The sequence below is a fragment of the Anolis sagrei genome, chromosome 1 (genome assembly GCF_037176765.1).
Source record: "Anolis sagrei isolate rAnoSag1 chromosome 1, rAnoSag1.mat, whole genome shotgun sequence".
Classification (NCBI taxonomy): domain Eukaryota; kingdom Metazoa; phylum Chordata; class Lepidosauria; order Squamata; family Dactyloidae; genus Anolis; species Anolis sagrei.
This window is the reverse complement of record NC_090021.1, coordinates 155209254-155231376: the sequence shown is the minus strand read 5'-3', so window position 1 is coordinate 155231376 and position 22123 is coordinate 155209254.

The window sequence follows — 22123 nt, the reverse complement described above, 5'->3', positions numbered from 1 at the left end:
TTTCTAAATGGTTAGCCCTTTATGTACATCCATAACTGTCTTTTACCTCCTGAACACATACATATAATAATATTCAACCATCTAAGCATGTGTATATATATATATATATATATATATATATATATATATATATATATACATATAATCATATTTAACTGTAGAGACACATAGATATAACTACTCTTAACTTACAGTTAACAATCAATACTTCATCACACTGGGAAAGCAAATTTCCATTTGCCTCAAGTGGGTGCTGGGGAGGAAGGCTTCAGCAAGGGAGACTGCTGGGGAAGAAGAAGAGGAGGAGCTGCAACTAATCTGATTTACGAGGCTACCCAGCCTACACACCACCTCTGCCTCAGGTAGAATGTCACTCAGTACCATTAGTCCATATTGGCCAAAAAGATCCGGCTGCTGTAGTTCATATTGGCTTCAGCTGCCCCCTGCCAGACTTGTTTTCATGGATTCGGCAGCCAAATCCCTGAATCCCACGAATCCACACACCAAAATGATATTGTGCACACCCTGGTGGACAAGATGACTTCCCTGTATAGTAATTTTGAAAAGTACCAACTAGCAGCCACATTTGTTTTCCATGTTTAGAATTATGTTTGTATGTTCACTTACAGTATTTAATTGAAATAAATAGAGAATGACATTTTCCATTTCATGATTATACCCCTCCATTTCAGACTAATTGGGCAGGGAGGGGTAACATAAGCAAAAGGCATTCCTTTTTTTCTTGTTGCCAAGCTTTGTAAGCTACTCAGGGCAGGTAAATCAGGACTGCCAATTAAATGTAACCTACAATACATGGTTTTAGGACTCTGGGCTAAATGTAATTGTCAGTCCTGATTGAAGCAGACTCATTGACTCAATGAAACTTACATATTACCTTACCAGAATCCCGTTGATTCATTAGGCCTACTCTATTAAGACTAACATTTTAGCTGAGATGTGTTTCCACTCTCTTGAACTTAGTTTTAATTCAAGGTTCTCACAAGATGCAGAATGAAGACTCACCTATAGGAAGTCAAATACCTAGGCATTGCTAGACTGGGAGTGTGGTAAGATCAATGTAGGAGAGCCCGTATGAAGTGATTTGTGTGTTGCACTTTGATTCTGGACACCAGAGTTCTAATTCCCACTCAGTTATGTAAACGCACTGGGTAACATTGGACAAGTCACCTTCTTTCAGCCTTAGAGGAAGAGAAAGGCTAACATCCTCCTTTAACAAATCTTGCCCAGAAACTGTGATAGTTTCTCTTTAAGATTTCCATAAGTTGGAAACAATTTAAAATCACACAGCAACAAAGAAGATAAATGTAAGTCAAATTATGTAGCTGAGGATATGCCTCAAATCTGAAGTTGGGGAAAAATTATTTGACCCTAAGGACTTCATCCGACAGAGGAAGGGGAAAGCAAAGAAAGTAGAATCATAGAATCAAAGAGTTGGAAGAGACCTCACAGGCCATCCAGTCCAACCCCCTGCCAAGAAGCAGGAATATTGCATTCAAATCACCCCTGACAGATGGCATCCAGCCTCTGCTTAAAAGCTTCCAAAGAAGGAGCCTCCACCACACTCCGGGGCAGAGAGTTCCACTGCTAAACGGCTCTCACAGTCAGGAAATTCTTCCTCATGTTCAGATGGAATCTCCTCTCTTGTAGTTTGAAGCCATTGTTCCGCATCCTAGTCTCCAAGGAAGCCGAAAACAAGCTTGCTCCCTCCTCCCTGTGGCTTCCTCTCACATATTTATACATGGCTGGCTATCATATCTCCTCTGAGCCTTCTCTTCTTCAGGCTAAACATGCCCAGCTCCTTAAGCCGCTCCTCGTAGGGCTTGTTCTCCAGACCCTTGATCATTTTAGTCACCCTCCTCTGGACGCATTCCAGCTTGTCTATATCTCTCTTGAATTGTGGTGCCCAGAACTGGACACAATATTCCAGGTGTGGTCTAACCAAAGCAGAATAGAGGGGTAGCATGACTTCCCTGGATCTAGACACTATGCTCCTATTGATGCAGGCCAAAATCCCATTGGCTTTTTTTGCCGCCACATCACATTGTTGGCTCATGTTTAACTTGTTGTCCACGAGGACTCCAATATCTTTTTCACACGTACTGCTCTCGAGCCAGGCATTGTCCCCCATTCTGTATCTTTGCATTTCATTTTTTCTGCCAAAGTGGAGTATCTTGCATTTGTCACTGTTGAATTTCATTTTGTTAGTTTTGGCCCATCTCTCTAATCTGTCAAGATTGTTTTGAATCCTGCTCCTGTCCTCTGGAGTATTGGCTCTCCCTCCCAATTTGGTGCCATCTGCAAACTTGATGATCCTTCCTTCGAGCCCTTCATCTAAGTCATTAATAAAGATGGTGAACAGGACCGGGCCCAGGACGCAACCCTGCAACACTCCGCTCATCACTTCTTTCCAAGATGAAGAGGAAGCATTGGTGAGCACCCTCTGGGTTCGTCCATTTAACCAATTACAGAAGAAACTGTCTTAACCAATTCCCTTCCATCTTTCCCTGTCTTGAGGGGTGTCTAACCATCCCATGTACTTACGTGTCTTTCTCCTCTCCTTCCCTTGTTTTCTTCCGTCTGGAGCCGGTTGTGAGTTGTTGCCAAAGCAAACAACCCCATATGAGCATGGAGTTGATATATCTGTAGTCTCTCCATAGTTTAAGTATAGAATGCCATGAAGAAAATAACATCTAACTTCTTAGTTTGGGCAAAGAAATGTAATGGGCCCACTGGATTGTGGGATATACAAAGATGTTGTTCTAGAATCCCTAGAAGGGGGTATGTATATATATATATATAGAGAGAGAGAGAGAGAGAGAGAGAGAGAGAGAGAGAGTTCTGGTACAGCTGTACCAGGAGCTCCAATTTTGTTCGCTTTACATTAAATGTTTGTTTGCAGTCCTAGGTTTCAGGGACTCTGCAGATAGGTGGCTTCTTTTGGTTGCAATTATAGGGCAAGCCACCTGTCCATCATCATTAAGTTTTGGTCCCTCCTCTTGCTCAGGGCAATTGGGAAGGGAAGGGAGCCATTTTTTAGTTAGTCTCAGCAAGGTTAACTTATGTATAGGATGTGTGTAAAGCTTCCCCTGTACAAAAGCTTCAACCTTTAAGAATTCCCAGGGGAGAACAGCTTTAAGAATTCCCAGGGAAGCATCCCCACAGCTTTGAGAATTTCCAGGGTTACAGAAATTCCAACAGAAACAGAAGGAAAAGAGTCTCCAAAGACTTTCCAAGGAAACAGCCCTAAAGATCAAAGAACTCCAGCTGAAGAGACTACAAGCCTTGCTGGTAGGTCCACTCGGTGCTTTGAGACGCAGTTCAACCCGGTAGTGGTGCCCACATCAGTTAGGTTTAAGTTTACAGTCAGCCTGGGAGAAGTTAAAAAGGGTTTTTTCCTTTAAACAAGAAGTTATTGAAGATAGTTGCCTGTCCTTTGTGGGCAAGTTTAGGAATTCACCAGTTACCTAAAAGCTTGGAATCATTTGCTTAATTTTACTGAAGACAAGAGAAGTTTCTGTTTGATTGTTCATTAATAAAAGACTTTGTTGTACTTCTCAAGCCATCTAAAGACTGTTTGTGGTGGAAACCTCTGAGAACTTCTCTTTGGGCCCCCTAGCTTCCCGTTGAGCAAAGGTTGCACATCCTGTTTTAAAGACAACTATTTACAGGCCCAACACGCGACAGAACAGAGACAGAGAGAGAGAGAGACTCTATAAATAGCAATTTGTCTGGAAGCAACAGTAATTGGAGCTGGGGAGCCACTAATAATCCAAATGGGGGGGAAATAGAGAAGGGGAGTGAGAGCAGGAAACTGCCCATAGACACACAGTCATCACACACAGCAACAACATAACTTGCAAATGAGAATTCAGAATGTCCATCATGATATCTTCTCTTGCCAGATTAGTACCACAGTGAAACAACTCTGGACAAGGACAGGCCAGACGCTGGAAAACCATGGGATACCACAGGAGTTCTGTGATCAGCTGTCCCATAGAGCAGAGTAGAATGCCTATCTGGATCTTCCTTTGAAACTGTACGTGAAAATGGTAAATGAATGTGCTCTCCATACCACTAAGTACACCACAGTTGTCGTGACCCAGAAGCCTTAAGTAGAGTCAAACACAAGATAAAGAGTTCAAACATAGCTTTATTATACAAAAAATAGTCTTTTAAAGCACTTAACTTCAGTGCAGAGAGTCAGAACAGCAATTTGGCATAAAAAACAAAGCGATACCAACAACAAAAATATAACCCGGATTATAACGCTGTTTAATCCGGGTTAAACACAAAGTTCAGCGATCTGCTTCAAAATACACACATTTCAAAAATGCAGTCACAGAAAAAGGAAAACTAAGTCTCAAGATGATGCAAAGTTCACACAAGAAGTTAGCAATGTTTAAAGTCCAAAAACCCAAAAACGTTGGTCAAACCGAGTAATGTAAACACTGGAACGCAGGAATCACAGGAACACAGGAATCTGGAGCCCAAGGGCCCAATCTCAAGAGTTGGCAGTAACAAAGATTTATGTCCCATAAAGACACTTTGCCTTCTGCAAAGATCCATACATTTCAAACCCACTTTTAATCCTACAGCTCCTCATTAGAGGATGATGTGCTCCTCTCCCTTTCCTCATCGCTCTCAGCTGCTTCCATCCTTGCAGCTGAACCCGAGCGCCCATCTCTCCACCTTTGCCAGCGTCTGCTAAGACTTAGATCTTGCCAAGAACTCCCTGGTTGCCAATCCCCTGTGAACCCCTCAAATTCATCACTGGAAGTGGGTTGGTTACAAACATCTCTAATCTGTTGAACACGGGTCCAATCCAGCCCATCCTCCTCTCCCATATCACTCCCAGACCCATCACTCCTTTCAAACCCCATGAAATCCTCGTCCTCTGTCGGAGCAGTAAGTATTTCCCGGATGCACTTCCTCTGAAGCTCTTCATCGGACTCTGGATCATGAGTAACCCTCTTTACTCCTCTGTTTTCCTCCCCATCCCCCATCTCGCAATCGGAGAAGCCCTCAAATGTCTCAGAATCACTTGGTGCCATAATTATCTCCCTAACGCGCTTCCTCTGTTGTTTCTCCTCCAACTCCTGCACAGACCTCTTCTCCCTTCTACCAGTAGTAGTAACGTTATCAGCACGCTGAACTACAACAACAGTGTAGACACATTACGTTTGGACTTAGCCACACCATCAGGCTTCTAGGCCCCCAGGATTCCCAAACCAACATGAAGATTCTGGTAAATACTAGGGCTGGGCGGTTTCGTTTCGTTAATTCGTAATTCGTTAATAATTCGTTAATTTTTTCAATTACAAAATGATAACGAACCATTCTGGAGCAATTTTTTAAAAAAACGAATTTTTAAACACGTTTTGTAAATGCTTCGTATTTCGTTATTGTATTCGTTTCGTTATTGTTCTGAGGTCGTTTCATTATTATTTCCGCATCTCTGGGGCAAGTTTTTTGTTTAATTAGTGAAAAAAAATTATAATATCACACCAACAGTCAACAACAGAGGGAGAGGGAAGCTTCAGAAGTTTTTGGAGGTTTTTTAGCGTATTTCGCGGTCGCGTCCGCCATTAACGAATCGATTCGTTATTGTTTCGGAAATCGATTCGTTAATGTTTTGTAATTTTTTTCACATTTACGAAATTTCGTAAATATCGAACTTTTTAAAAGGAAAATTTTGTAATTATTTTAAATATTGAAACAAAAAAAACCCCCAAATACAAATCGATTTTAGAAACAATTTTTTCCGTTGTTACCCAGGCCTAGTAAATACAATAACTTTTACAGGCTCTGCAAATAAGTCACTTCCAGCTGCATACCTACTCTGAGCATGTTGCTGATATCCTTCTTCCTCTTTTCACAACATTCACATAATCTCAGGATTTCCCATTGATAATGCATTGATTACATCTACTCAAATCATGCTGAAGCTAAACAAATGAAATAAGGCTAGATAGCTCTTATGGTCATTCAGAATCACTTTCATGGATTAAATGGTCAACATGGCTCATATCACCAGAGAAAAGATCAGCTTAAAACCGACTATCCCTTTATACGTATTATAGCTGAAGAATTTAAGGATTAAGTGCCATTTGTTTGCCTTGACTTGAACTGAAAGGATAAAGATTTCTTCAACACTGGGGAGTATACAGCTGGCATAAACCCAGGACTGTTGGCTTTTCCAATTTCTGCTGGCTTACATAATCTCATTTAGTATTACCACTACTGTCCAGAATATGTTTACTGGGCTGACAAGGAAAAAATATTATTTAAACCCCTGGTTATATTGCATTTTATTAATTTATCATGTCAGTATCAACCAGACAATTGTATTACATTTTTAACAATTTTTTAACAAACAGACGAAACAGAGTTTGCAAGCTTGGTAGTTTTGTTTGTTTGTTTGTTTGTTTGTTTGTTTGTTTGTTTTTGTCGTTTCAGGATCATCCTGTTGTGAGAGAATTTGCCGTCTGCAAGGACGTTGCCCAGGGGACGCCCGGATGATTTTGATGTTTTATCATCCTTGTGGGAGGCTTCTCTCATGTCCCCGCATGAAGAGCTGGAGCTGATAGAGGGAGCTCATCCGCTTCTCCCTGGATTCGAACCTGCGACCTGTGACCTGCTTGGTAGTTGATTAAATGTCCTTTGACCAGTATCTGGCCACTTGGAGTGCCTCTGGTGTTGCTGCAAGAAGGTCCTCCATTGTGCATGTAGCGGGGCTCAGGTTGCATTGCAGCAGGTGGTCAGTGGTTTGCTCTTCTCCACACTCGCATGTTGTGGATTCCACTTTGTAGCCCCATTTCTTGAGGTTGGCTCTGCATCTCGTGGTGCCAGAGCGCAGTCTGTTCAGCGCCTTCCAAGTCGCCCAATTTTCCGTGTGCCCAGGGGGGAGTCTCTCATTTGGTATCAGCCATGGATTGAGGTTCTGGGTTTGAGCCTGCCACTTTTGGACTCTCGCTTGCTGAGGTGTTCCAGCGAATGTCTCTGTAGATCTTAAAAACTATTTCTTGATTTAAGTCATTGATGTGCTGGCTGATACCCAAACAAGGGATGAGCTGGAGATGTCACTGCCTTGGTCCTTTCACTATTGGCTACTACTTCCCGGTGGATGTCAGTTGGTGCAATACTGGCTAAACAGTGTAATTTCTCCAGTGGTATAGGGCGCAGACACCCCGTGATAATGCAGCATGTCTCATTAAGGGCCACATCCAATGCTTTAACGTGGTGAGATGTGTTCCACACTGGGCATGCATACTCAGCAGCAGAGTAGCATAGCGCAAGGGCAGATGTCTTCACTATATCAGGTTGTGATCCCCAGGTTGTGCCAGTCAGCTTTCGTATGATATTGTTTCTAGCACCCACTTTTTGCTTGATGTTCAGGTTATATTGCTAATAGTCATACTTTTTTTTTTGTCGTGTCAGGAGCGACTTGAAAAACTACAAGTCGCTTCTGGTGTGAGAGAAGTGGCCATCTGCAAGGACATTGCCCAGGGGACGCCTGGATGATTTGATGTTTTTATCATCCTTGTGGGAGGCTTCTCTCATGTCCCCGCATGAGGAGCTGGAGCTGATAGAGGGAGTTCATCCGCCTCTCCCCGGATTCGAACCTGCGACCTGTTGGTCTTCAGTCCTGCCGACACAGGGGTTTAACCCACTGCACCACTGGGGGCTCCGATCAATAGTCATACTGATTTCACTGGTCAGAAATATATCCAAATCCAGGTATATTTTGCATCTAAATTGAACAATGGAAATTGACGTGTCACCTAACCAAGTCTTATGCAGCACTCATTTTCAAAGGTTGACCATCCATCTTCAGATAATAGTTGGAAGGTTCTCAGACGCATACCTGTCTCTCAACCCTTGGAAAAGTCCCTCTGCTTTTTATTTTTCTTTTAAGGCTGTTCCTACCATCTTTCATTGCCTGCGCAAAGTTCAATCACCCTGTTTATCTGTCAGTGCCTGTGAAGCAGGTGAGATTTTGCTGAAATATAAGATGACCCTGACATGACTTTGTGTATCTATCATGCAGGGAAGCCAGCTGAGCACAGCCGCATGGCCATATCGGGAAGGGAGAGATGCCAGCCATTCACAAGCACAGCATCCTCACAGTTATCTTTAGGACTATATTGCATGAGGAGGGCAAATGAGTATCAAAGCAGGACTGTCACCTTTGGTGATGGTCCCTGTCACACTATGCTCTTCACATCCCAGTGCCAGTCTGCCTCCTGCTCGCAAATAACCCTCCCCTGTTATTGATAGCTAAAATTCGCCTATAGCTACCAATTCCACAATGCTCTTTTCACCTTACTTGTGTAATGCATTCATTGAGCTTCTGTGGCAACATGCTAGCTGTGGAGTGACATCAGGGGACAGGATTCTCCTCCTTCCTAGTCTCCCCTTCCCACTCATTATTCTTAACATGTTTGTTTAATATTTACAGTAATATTTTATTAACTACTAGGCTTGTTTGATCCAAAAATGGGTCAAAACTCATTTCGTATCTAGGGAGCGCTGGTGGTTCGATTCTAAAGTCAATTCCAATTTTCACAGAAAAAAAATGTTCAAAACTTTTCAAAACTTTAGAGACTTCCAAATCCTATGGTTTGAAAGTGTTATTTCTTGTTTCGTTGGGTGGTTTTTACTTTGAAAGTAGTTGTTTTACTCCAAAAGTGGGGAAAAGCAAGCGGAGGAAATTCCTTCCCTGGTTTAAAACTGGCTTCTCTGGTTTGAGGCAGAAGCAGGGAAAGCAAAGGGAGGAAATTCAGCCTTCTCTGGTTTAAAACTGGCTTCTCTGGCTTGAGCAGACACCAGGGACCAGAATAATTTCCGACTCACTTCCTGGCGAGACTAACTTCGGAAGGGCAAAGGGACTTCCGATTTCCTAAAACATTCAAAATCGCTTCAAAAAGGTAGTTTTTCCAAATTTATTCCGAATTATGAAGATTTCGAATGGACCTAACTGTGCCTATTAACTACCATTGGAACTATGGAATTGGTTTTAAATAATAATAATAATAATAATAATAATAATAATAATAATAAGGATAAAGTGCAGGAAGGTGGGAGTGTGAAAATACTATAGTGACATATAGGCAGGCGTATCAATACCATTGCATGAATGTAGAATATTGTGACAGCACTAGCAAATATATATTTTGTTGCCACAAATGATAGACTTCTTTCTGGCTATGTTTCACCTGCCAATTCCCCCTATCAGCTCTAGTTTTTGGAATAGAAAACTTATGCCATATACATATCAGATGCCATGACCTCACCCATAGAAAATTATGATAACCGTATCTAAGAAACTAGAGCTGATGTGGTCTATCAAATTCAATTTTCTGCATCAGAAGCAGGAACAGACCTTAACACCAAGGGCCTTATCACATTAGGTAAAGGTAAAGGTTTACCCCTGATATTAAATCCAGTCGCATCCTACTCTGGGGTGTGGTGCTCATCTCCATTTCTAAGCCAAAGAGCCGGCATTGTTCATAGACACCTCCAAGGTCATGTGGATGACATGACTGCATGGAGCGCCGTTACCTTCCCGCTGGAGTGGTACCTAGTGATCTACTCACATTTGCATGTTTTTGAACTGCTAGATTGGCAGAAGCTGGGGCTGACAGCGGAAGCTCACGCCGCTCCCCGGATTCAAACCTGCAACCTTTTGGTCAACAAGCTCAGCAGCTCAGCGCTTTAACCCGCTGTGCCACAAGTCAAGGATTTATGACAGATCATGGCAAATCTGACGTGGCCTGGCAGGGGGCCTGGGGAATCCGTTGTCCCATGCCCCACATTAACAGGCTCTTCGCCATTGTTGGCAATGCAACACGAGAAGCCTCTTGTGTTGCCGTAGAGGCAGCGTATACCAGTTTCTCTTCACTTTTGCTACGGAGCCGCGCCAGAAGTAGATGTACATCGTGGGATGGGAACCTTTGGGCTCTATAACAAAAGTGAATAAGAACTGGCAAATAATGGCAATTTTGCCACTCTGATGAGGTCATATGACACCAAGGATAAAAATGTTGAGTTATGCCAGTATAATGTTATGCCAGGCATAATGAGAGTTATGCCAGTATACATCAATGATTGCACAATTGCCATGGAATTGCAACAAACCCCTTAGAGTCCTGATTGAGACAACAGTTCTTCCACTCTTGGATTCAATGCTAAGGAGCTTCTAGAGCTATTCTATATAGATATATATGGATATTATTTTTCATTTTTACTTCATGTGAATATTTAAAATCTCAAGTTCCTTCTGCTTCATATATGAAGAGGACTGAATTTTGATACTTTGTATGCATTTGCCCTGGTCCAATTCCACTGGTACTGATGCTACCATTATGGAGAGAACCATGTTATACTACTGTGGTTGTCCAAGATGAAGAACCAGGAGGGAGGCTGGCAACCACAATTCATCCTCATCATGACCTATGGATGTGAGAGCTGAACCATAAGGAAGACTGGGTGAAGGGAGATATATGCTTTTGAACTGTGGTGTTGGAGGAAAGTTCTGAGAGTGTCTTGACCGTGAGAAGATCCAACCAGTCCATATTTCAGGAAATAAAGCCCGACTGCTCATTGGAGGGAAGAATAGTAGAGGCCAAGATGAAGTACTTTGGCCACATCATGAGAAGACAGAAAAGCTTGGAGAAGACAATTATGCTGGGGAAAATTGAAGGAAAAAGGAAGAGGGGCCGACCAAGGGCAAGATGGATAGATGGCATCCTTGAAGTTGGATTGACCTTGAAGGAGCTGGGGGTGGTGACAGCCAACAGGGAGCTCTGGCGTAAGCTGGTCCATGCGGTCACAAAGTGTCGGAAACGACTGAATGAATGAATAACAAAAATGACTAAGTATTCATGGATAAAACCCCAGACTTTCCAGACTGAATCAGTCAAAGCTTTAGGCCAGGATGCATGGATATTAGGGCTGGGCGGTTTCGTTTCGTAATTTCATAATTCGTTAAAAATTCATTATTTTTTTTGATAACGAAGCGATAACGAACCATTCAGGAGCAACTAAAAAATGAAACGAATTTTTAAATTCGTTTCGTAATTGTTTCGAATTTGTTATGTATTTGTTTCGTTATCGTTTTGAAATCGTTTCGTTATTATTTCCGCATGTCTGGGGCAAGTTTTATAGTTGTTGTTTGTTTAATCAGTGAAAAAAAAATATAAATATCACACCAACAGTCAACAACAGAGGGAGAGGGAAGCTTCAGAAGTTCCCCCTGTCCCATTTGGAGGTTTTTTAGCGTATTGCGCGGTCGCGTCCGCCATTAACGAATCAATTCGTAATTGTTTCGTATTGTTTTGTAATTTACGAAATTTCGTAAATATCGAACTTTTTAAAAGAAAAATTTCGGAATTCTTTTAAAAATCGAAACGCAAAAAACCCCAAAAAACGAATCGATTTTAGAAACAAATTTTTCCCTGGTTGGACAGCCCTATATATCAGTTTCCATTTCTCCTGCATTTGGATTACTTTAATCTCACATTATTTCCATTCTGTATGTAAATAAATTTCTCATTTTGTAAAACAAAATCTGTCCTTACCAGTGGGAGTTCCCTATTTTGTGGGTTTTGTACTTTTGATTTCTTTTCTTTTTTTACTTGTCCCTGTGTATGTTTGTGTATGTGTGAGCTACAATCAGAGCATGATCTCTCTGACTTTGACTGAAGGGCAGCCAATTAAGTGGTTGGAGAATGTCAATTCTTTTTGTTATTTCTTTTAAATGACTATTTAGGGAAAGAGTGGTTAGTTGATCCTCTCAGATCCTTCCTGTAGACAGAAACAATGCAGTTAGTGGAATTTATTAATATTTTTTCAAGCTAGATATGGCTATATTAGAGAGGTGAAACATGCCTTTTGATGATCAAGCAAGTGGTGATTAAATAAGGTTAATCCTCATTTTATATGCTAATAGGATATTTATAATCTCAACTGCCTATCCAATTTAGCTGTTTTATTCTCTGTTGTTCAGAAAGTATCTCTTATTAGTGAAAGAGAATACCCTCGCATTACCCTACAGATGCTACTTTAATTGGGCTCAGGAGCATTGCGTATAATTAGTCCACTTCTTTAATATTTCATCTATAATTACATAATTAGCAGTGTGCTTGAATTTCACAAAGATTGCCAGTTTGTGAGTTGTTCTTTTCCAAGAAATCATGATTTTTTTTCCCTTGACCTCTCAAATACACAGACATACATCTAAGATCTAAACATTGCCAGGGCTTTGGGCAGGTGGTCAGTTTTTCCAAGAGGGAAATTTGAGGCTCTAGTATCACAAACTTTGGCATGACTGATCGCCTAAATCCCAAAAGTGGAATTGTTTGTTGTGATGAAGAAAGTCTGATTGCTCACAAAGATACAAAGCAACAAAACTACCCTTCTGTACCTTCCCTTTTATTTATTATTTATTTATTTACAGTATTCATATTCCACCCTTTTCACCCCACAGAGGACTCAGGGCGGATTACAATGTAAACGGTTCTGGCCCAACTTACCTGTCCGAACGCATCTCCCCTTACGAACCATCAAGGACCTTGAGATAATCCGGGGAGGCCCTGTTCTCGGTCCTGCCTTCGTCACAAGTATGTCTGGTGGGGACGAGAGACAGGACCTTCTCAGTGGTGGCCCCTCGGCTTTGGAACACCCTCCCTAGAGAGATTAGATCTGCTCCCTCCCTCTTAATGTTTCGGAAGCAAGTTAAAACATGGCTATTTGAGCAAGCGTTTACAAATGCAGAGTAACAGATATAGGTAACTGATATAGGAAACCTATATATAGGAAGCCCCAACGTTGGCAGTCTTTAGGAAGAGCTTGAAGGCCTGGCTGTTCCAGTGTGCCTTTCCAGAATAGGAAACTCCTAGCATCATGTCCCAAACGCACTTTACCAGAGATTTAAAATTGTCTGCACATCGCACCTACCCTAAAATCCTTACATTTCACCTGTCATGTCCAGCATTTTTAATTTATTCATTACATTTGGCCTGGCCCTAGTTTTAAATGTGTCATGATCTATTGTTTTGATGTTTTACTGTTATTGCTTTAATGTTTTTGGTTTGCTTTATGAGTTTTATTGTTGTATTTGTTATGCTGTTGTTTTATTGAGGGCCTTGGCCTTTGTAAGTCGCACCAAGTCTTTTGAGAGATGTTAGCGGGGTACAAATAAAGTTAATAATAATAAAGTTAATAATAATAACCTGTTGACTTGACGATGGAACTGGACAATGCTTGATAATATAGGAGATGCTAATGATGTTGTTTTTATTGCCTTGTGTTTTATGCTGTTTAAATGACTTGGCCACGGTGGTCCACGCTTTGGTTACATCCCGTTTAGATTACTGCAACGCTCTCTACGTGGGGTTGCCTTTGAAGACTGCCCAGAAGCTTCAACTAGTCCAACGTGCGGCAGCCAGATTGCTAACAAGAGCAGGGTACAGGGAGCATACTACTCCTCTGTTGCGCCAGCTCCACTGGCGCCAGTTAGCTTCCGAGCACAATTCAAAGTGCTGGTGTTGACCTATAAAGCCCTAAACGAGTCCGGCCCAGTTTACCTGTCTGAATGGATTCTCCCCTATGAACCATCAAGATTGCTAAGATCGTCTGGAGGGGCCCTGCTCTCAGTCCCACCGGCCTCACAAGCGCGTCTGGTGGGGACAAGGGACAGGGCCTTCTCGGTTGTGGCCCCTTGACTCTGGAACTCCATTCCACTGGAGATCAGAACGGCCCCCTCTATCTTGACGTTCAGAAAACAGGTGAAAACTTGGCTATGGAAACTGGAATTCGAAGAATGAGTCAAGTTCTGTGATATGGGTGGATGTCGACGAATAACGACTTTATGATGACAACTGACCATTGTAATTATATGATTGTATTTGTTTTTAATGTCTTAGTGGAATCTGGAATACGATGTTTTAATGATTGTTGTAATATTGATGTTGGAAACTGGCCTGAGTCCCTCGATGGAGGTGAGAAGACTGGTATACAAAACTGCTAAATAAATAATTAATTAATAAATGTTTTAATTTGTATTATGATATTATGTATACTGTTTTGTTGGAAACCGCCTTGAGTTGCCGATAGGCTGAGAAAGGCGGTATACAAATACATTAAATAAATACATACATACATACATACATACATACATACATATACATGGCAAACATTCAATGCCATAGACACACAACATATATAGACAGACACACGGAGGCTATTAAACATTGCAGCTTTTTCATAAGGGTATTCTGGCCACCAGGGGAGCTCTTGCTTCACCGTCCATTTGTGACACTGATGAAATAAAATACAAGAATACAATAATCAATAAAATGGGGCTGATATTACATTGGCTAGCACAGATTTTGGAGCCTCAAATATTAGCCCTGTTTCAGAAATTACAACTTGTCCAACGTTCGGCAGCCAGATTAATAACTGGGGCTAGTTATAGGGAGCAGTTGACTCCCATGTTTAAGGAGCTCCACTGGCTGCTGTTTATTTTCTGGTCCCAATTCAAGGTACATGTTATCACCTACAAAGCCCTAAATGGTTTGGGACCTGCCTACCTTCGTGACCGTATCTCTCTCCACGTACCAACCCGGGCCCTTAGATCTTCGGGGGAGGCCTTCCTTTCACCCTACCAATCTCATAAGCTCATCTTGTGGGCACAAGGGAGAGAGTCTTCTCCTCTGTGGCTTTGAAACTCATTACTTGGAGAGATCAGGAAAGCCCCTTCACTAGGAACATTCAAAAAGAACCTTAAAACCTGGCTCTTCCGCTGTGCCTTTGGCGAGTAGGTGCACAATTTGACTCCATTGCATTCCTCAACACTCTTCCCACTGGAATACACGCCCTCCAAATGGGAAGTTTAGCTTCACAACCCTGTGTGTTTTTATGAGTTCCCTGCAAATAACTTGCTCCTATTTTTATCTCATTAGAGTTTTTAATCGTTTTATCCTGGACATGTGGCCTGCCCATTGTTATTGTGATTGTGTTTATTAGAATGCTACTTTATGATTGTGTTTATATTTTTTCCTTTCTTTTATGTAATTTTGATGATGTTTATTGTTTATGCTCTGGTTTTATCTTGTTGTAATATGTTATCCAGGCTTGGCCCCTTGTAAGCCGCTCCGAGCCCCCATTGGGGAGATGGTGGCGGGGTATAAATAAAGATGATGATGATTATTATTATTACTATTATTTCTGGAGATTTGATCTACTGATTCCAAAAATGGCACCAGTTTTCCTCTATCAGCTCTAGTTGTTCAAATACAGAACATATGCCATGTACCAGTGTATTTGTCCGAACGGATCTCCCTCTACATCCCACCTCGAAGTTTAAGATCTTCTGGGGAGGCCCTGCTCTCGACCCCGCCAGTGGCACAAGTGAGGCTGGTGGGGACGAGGAGCAGGGCCTTCTCAGTGGTGGCCCCTCACCTGTGGAACTCACTCCCCGGGGAGATCAGATCGACGACTTCCCTTCTAGCGTTTAGGAAAAAACTAAAGACCTGGATGTGGGACCAAGCTTTTGGCCATGCTGACAACTAACTAAAGGACCTGTCGATAGACAAGGACAATGGAATGGAATGGATATATGGACTCTGATATATGGACTCTGACATGAGATAGTTTTTATGATTTTATTAGGTATTGATGTTTTATTTTAATTGTTGAATTGTTATATTTTGTATTGTTTGTTGTGTGTTTTGGGCATCTAATTGTGCCTTTCCTGTAAGCCGCCCTGAGTCCCCCCCAGGGTGAGAAGGGCGAGGTATAAGTAGATGAAATAAATAAATAAAATAAATACCATTCATCATCTGCTCACTCATAGAAAATCATAACCATATCTACAAAACTAGAGCTGATGTGGTCTATTTAATACAATTTTCTGACTCGGCACTGTCCAAAATCCCCAGGAACAGGCTTAAAAACCATTCTTAATTCAATGAAAAGGTTTCCAATGCAAAGTTCTGTGACTGTTAACTGGCATATCTGTAGCATAGGACATATTTTCACATGCAATTCATCTTTAGATGCTGCGAAGGTGATATCTGTGCACGAACCAAATAGGTGAACTGAGTATGTCTCGTGAGCACTTGTTTCCGAATGCGTCTGCCTCTTGTGGAATCATCCATGGCAGTTTTAAATGCTAGCTAGCCTTGGTCAAGGGGAAACTATGGGCTCTGATTCCATTGGCATGCGTGCTAGTACATCACAGTTCCCTTTTATGAAAGTGGAATGTGCGGTGCCTGCAATGGAAAATGTTCATAAGCACATCAATCATTTTTCCTTTTACGTAAGAAAATAGGAAGGCTTTGCATGTCTGGATTGCAGCCATTTCCCCTCTTTCTGTCCCACTAGAATAAAGTGCTGAGGAGCCCTTTTTCCTTGCTGGCACTTAATTATATTTACTATACTCCATAAGTAATCAAATAGCTTATCTAGTAGTAAAGAGCTGCTATTCACTTCCAATGGACATTTTATGAAAGAGGGAGGACGGAAAGAAAGAAAGAAAGAAAGAAAGAAAGAAAGAAAGAAAGAAAGAAAGAAAGAAAGCTCGCCCTGGTTGCAAGCAAAGGCCACAGGGAAATTATTGCTATTTCAGACAGCCGCATAAATTTTCTTCCTATTTTTAACCTAGCTTTTAATTTAATAAGTTTTATGACCCTTATATTAAGTACATATGTTTTACAAGACACTGTGTCCCCTGAGTCACCCTAGATTTGCTCTGCTATAGCAGAGCCAAATGAATGAATACTGTGTTTTTGATTTTAAGTCACTCCTTCTTTGATCGTTCTGCCCTCGGACTATCACTATACACATGCACACAAAGGAAATATTTGATTATCCTGTCCCCTTTCCAGGAATACAACATTCACAAATTGGTGCCGTCCTACAAAGAACACAGCATTTCATTCATGCAGCTTTCGCTCCTTTATATACAAGGACATAATGAAAATCGTGTAATCTAAGGCAGAATTTTAACAGGTATCTGATAATTTTCAAAAGGACAGAGGGTCAAAGTATTCTTTGATAGCTCTCTGGGTATATTGTGCCTAATGTGGTCATTAAAAGCCAGGAAATAGGAGAGCACTTTTTGCTTCTTTTTTGCTTAAGCATGAACATAAACTCATAACACTATATAGTTGATTTTAATATGGGGTTCCTGTATGTTGTCTATTGAAATGCATTTTTTTCCTAACGTGAAACAAGATGTTAAATCCCGCAAAGAAAGGGGATTTTTCAAAGATATAAATTTTACATCCCAGTTCATAGATGGCGATGCCATTAAAAGGCCACCGGGTCACGATCACAAGAAGCCATGGATGCTGTAAATGGAATATAAGCAAATTAAAAAGTAGATCAAATTACCTTACACATGTCTCCCTAAAAGCTAAATATCTATTCCCTAAGAAGGAGTTCCAGTAGGAATGCACTGCAGCAGGCCCGTAGCCAGGATTTCGTTTCGGGGGGCTGAGTTTTTTTCAGGGGGGATTTCGGGGGGGGGCTGGATTTCGGGGGGGGGCTGAGTCTGAGTGAAAGAGGGTCTACTCTAGCAAACTTTTTGTATCATTACCCCATTACCTCCATGCATATGGGATATATTGAGTATGGTGATCAGATCATGATATGAATAAACATAACAGTTTAAATAATGCACCAGTAAGGCCTTTTCGCGAACCACCATGAGAATTTCGGGGGGGGGGGGGCTGAAGCCCCTCAAGCACCCCCCCCCCCCCCCCGCTACATGCCTGCACTGCAGAGGAAAGAAAAATGACCCAATCCAGCTCTCACTTGATTGCATTGATACTGTTTGCTTAGTTTACGAGATCTGTAGTACGTTGCCGCTCTCGTCTTGTTTAGATTTCCATTGGGGAGGGTTTTTCTTTTAGAATTATGCATGGGAGAGGTTACTCTGTTGTAAAGCACAATCTGTTGAATAGCAGCGTATCACCTTTAAATATCATACGGGGAAATGAGAGAAGCCTCCCACAAGGATGATGAAAACATCAAATCATCTGGGCATCCCCTGGGCAACGTTCTTGCAGACAGCCAATTCTCTCACATGAGAAGCGACTTGCAGTTTCTCAAGTCGCTCCTGACACGACAAAAAAAACCTTTAAATATACCCAACCTCCTCAACACACCTTATTCGTGCTGCTGCCTGTACGCTATGATTTGTTGGAAAGGGTGTTTTATTTTATATTATACTAGCCGTCCCCTGCCACGCGTTGCTGTGGCCTACATGGGGTTTCTGTGTGGGAGGTTTGGCCCAATTCTATCATTGGTGGGGTTCAGAATGTTCTGTGATTGTAGGTGAACTATAAATCCCAGCAACTACAACTCCCAAATGTCAAGATTCTATTTTCCCCAAACTCCACCAGTGTTCACATTTGGGCATATTGAGTATTCATGTAGAGTTTGGTCCAGATCCATCATTGTTTGAATGCACAGTGATCTCTGGATGTAGATGTAGGGTTCTGTGTGGGACATTTGGCCCAATTCTATCATGGGTGGGGTTCCGAATGCTCTTTAATTGGGACTATACATCCCAGTGACTACAATTCCCAAATGTCAAGGTCTATTTCCCCAAACTCTACTAGTGTCCACATTTTGGCATATTGAGTATTCGTGTAGAGTTTGGTCCAGATCCATCATTGTTTGAATCCACAGTGATCTCTGGATGTACGTGAACTACAACTCCAAAACCAAAGGACACTGCCCACCAACCCTTCCAGTATTTTCTGTTGGTCATGAGAGAACCATGTGCCAAGTTTGGTTCAATTCCATTGTTGGTGGGGTTCAGAATGCTCTTTGATCGAAGGTGAACTATAAATCCTAATAACTACAACTCTCAATTTTTTTGAGTGAAGGACATACATTGGGTTGTTAGGTGCCTTGTGTCCAAATTTGGTGTCAATTCGTCCAGTGGTTTTTGAGTTCTGTTAATCCCACAAATGAACATTACATTTTTATTTATATAGATTTTGAAAAATATAGCCATGTCAAACACGTCTGAGTGACTCCGAATGAACTGCCAACTTTTCAACCTAGCACAACATTTGCGATTTAAACAAAGGTCCATTAGAGAGCCAAATTTTTGAATTCTTTGAATTTCAGTGTGCAAAGAAAATCGGCTTTGGTGTGCTTACTTTAGACATATGTATGTGTCCAATCCAGCCTTTAAAAGTGTTAGTTTTTCTAAAATAGTAAACAATATAAATTCTTCAAGATCTGCAAGCAATGTGTGTGTGTGTGCAGAGGCGGCCCTAGGTAATTTTCAATGGTAAACAGGATTTTGCCCCCCCCCCCCCACCAATCACTGTGTGCCATATTTGGTTCAATTCCATCATTGGTGGAGTTCAGAATGCTCTTTGATTGTAGGTGAACTATACATCCCAGTAACTACAACTCGCATATGTCAAGGTCTATTTTCCCCCAACAGCACCTCAAGAGCACCCCTGGGCAAAATCAACTATACTGCAAATGCTTACTTTGCGTAATGGGTTGAGCCGCCCCTGTGTGTGCGTCTGTGTGTGTCAGAGGCCACTTTACAGATTTGTATATAGTTGGTGTCTGGATGTCGGCTGCTATATTTTCATTGTTACAGGAAACCATTCAACATCACAAACAGGATCATTACAGGGTTTTTTTCCGCCCTCCCTTTTTGCCTTAGTCTGTTTCAAGACTGAAGGCATGACCTTAAGTTAGATCATATTTTAACTCTATTTGGTAAACACTTTGGCACCTTGTGTTGCTTTTTTTAAAACACTCAGCCTTGTTTGGGTCTATAAAACTGTTGACCGGCCCCCTGATATTGTGAGTTATGGCACCCAGCATTTTCAGGAGGCCGGTGTAGCTCTAGGTACAAGGACTAGTGGCATTAAGTTCTCAATGCCATTTTAGGTCCCAGCAGTTTTTAGCCACTTCCAAAGAACACTTGGTCACCTCCCAAGGGACAAATTGATGTCAAATTCTGCTGTCTGTCAGGATTAAGTGCCTGTTTGCTTTTTCACTTACATGTGGTTGCAGAACAAAGCAGTTCAAATCTCCTCTATTCTCAACAAAGCATCTCAAATTGCTGAGTAAAATTCCTTAATCCCCCATCTTAATCTGAAAACACCACCAGCACTTTGTAACAGGTTTCTTTTTCTCTCTCTCTTTTTCTCCCCTCACCATAAACTATCATGCCAAACACACACTCCATTCTTTGACAAGATTGGCCTGATCGCTTGTTTACCATTATTGGCTCCATTCTGCAACCATGAAACCCATGTTTTTGTGGGGAGAAAGGGCAGGGTATAAATAAACATAATAATAAACATAATGATAATCACAATAATCATAATTTTCCCATCGAAGGGTAACCATAATGGTTTCTTCTTCTAATCCAGGTTCTGTTACAGAATGCACACACACACGCGCACACACTCACACAGAGGTGGCCCTAGGTAATTTTCAAAGGTAAGCAAACAGTATTTTGGCGCCCCCCCCCCCCCAACCAATCATTGATATATATTTTCTGTTCGCCGTGGGAGTTCTGTGTGCCATATTTGGTTCAATTCCATCATTGGTGGAGTTCAGAATGCTCTTTGATTGTAGGCGAACTATACATCCCAGTAACTACACTTGCCACACTTGCTCCCTTGCCTGGCCCGCTTTGGGTCCGGAGGCGTGCCTGAAGCCCCCAGTGTGAGCACCAAAAGTCACCTCTTCTCCTGACTTTCTCCTCAGCCATTGGGACCAAGAGAAAGAGAGAGAGAGAGAGAGAGAGAGAGGTGGAGATGTCCAACTTTCCTGAAGGTAGGCGCAAAAACAAAGGAGGGAGCGGAGGTGGGAGATACCTCCAACCGGAGGGGCTCTCTCTCTCTCTCTCTCTCTTGGTCCCAATGGCTGAAGAGAAAGTCAGGAGAAGAGACAACTTTTGGTGCACACGCTGGGGTCTTCAGACACGCCTCCGGACCCGAAGCGGGCCAGATGCGGTGGCTCCGTTCCTTGGCCCACCCGTGGATTGGGGAGAGGAGAGGAGGTGGGTGCCAGGGGATCGGGAAAGGGAGCCAGTCATGGGGAAGGGATCGAACGCAGAGAATGATTGAGCACCTCTGCGCCCCTGGCAAAAAAAAGTGTTCTGCGACCGCTTACTTCGCGTAATGGATGAGCCGCCCCTGCATGCACACACAGGTCTTAGCTATTGTGCTGGTACAGCTGTACCAGAAGCTCCAACTTTATTTGCCTTGTATTAAGTGTTTGCTTGCAGCCCAAGGCTTGGGATTCTGCAGACGGGTGGCTTCCTGTTAAAGTTTGCAGTTATAGGGCAGGCCCCCTGTCCATCATCATTAAGTTTGGTTCTGCCCCCTGTTCAGGACAATTGAGAATGGAAGGGAGCCATTTTCAGTCAGTCTCAGCAAGGAAAGTCAATCTACAGGATGTGTACAGACTTCTCCTGTATAAAGGCTTCAATAGGTTATTGGGCTCTGTCCTGAGTTTAAATTATTGTTTTATATGCTATTGGTTTTATTTTTGTATTGTACTGTGTGTATATTTTATGCGTTGTTCTAGACACCTTGTGCCATATTTAAGCCACCCCAAGTCCCTTTGGGGAGATGAAGGCAGGGTACAAAAAATAAAGTTGTTATTATTATTATTATTATTATTATTATTATTATTATTATTTCAAACACAACAAGATGAGTCCACAACAGACAAGATCACTCTGCTGGCTGTTGTATTGGATCACACGCCGGACACTTCCCAATTGTTGTTGTTGTTATTATTATTATTATTATTATTATTATTATTATTATTGGAGCCCCGGCGGCGCAGTGGGTTAAACCCCTGTGCTGGCAGGACTGAAGACCGACAGGTTGCAGGTTCGAATCTGGGGAGAGGTGGATGAGCTCCCTCTATCAACTCCAGCTCCTCATGCGGGGACATGAGAGAAGCCTCCCACGAGGATGATAAAAACATCAAATTATCCAGGCGCCCCCTGGGCAACGTCCTTGCAGACTGCCAATTCTCTCACAGCAGAAGCGACTTGCAGTTTCTCTGGCAGTTGTATTGGATCACACTTTCCAAG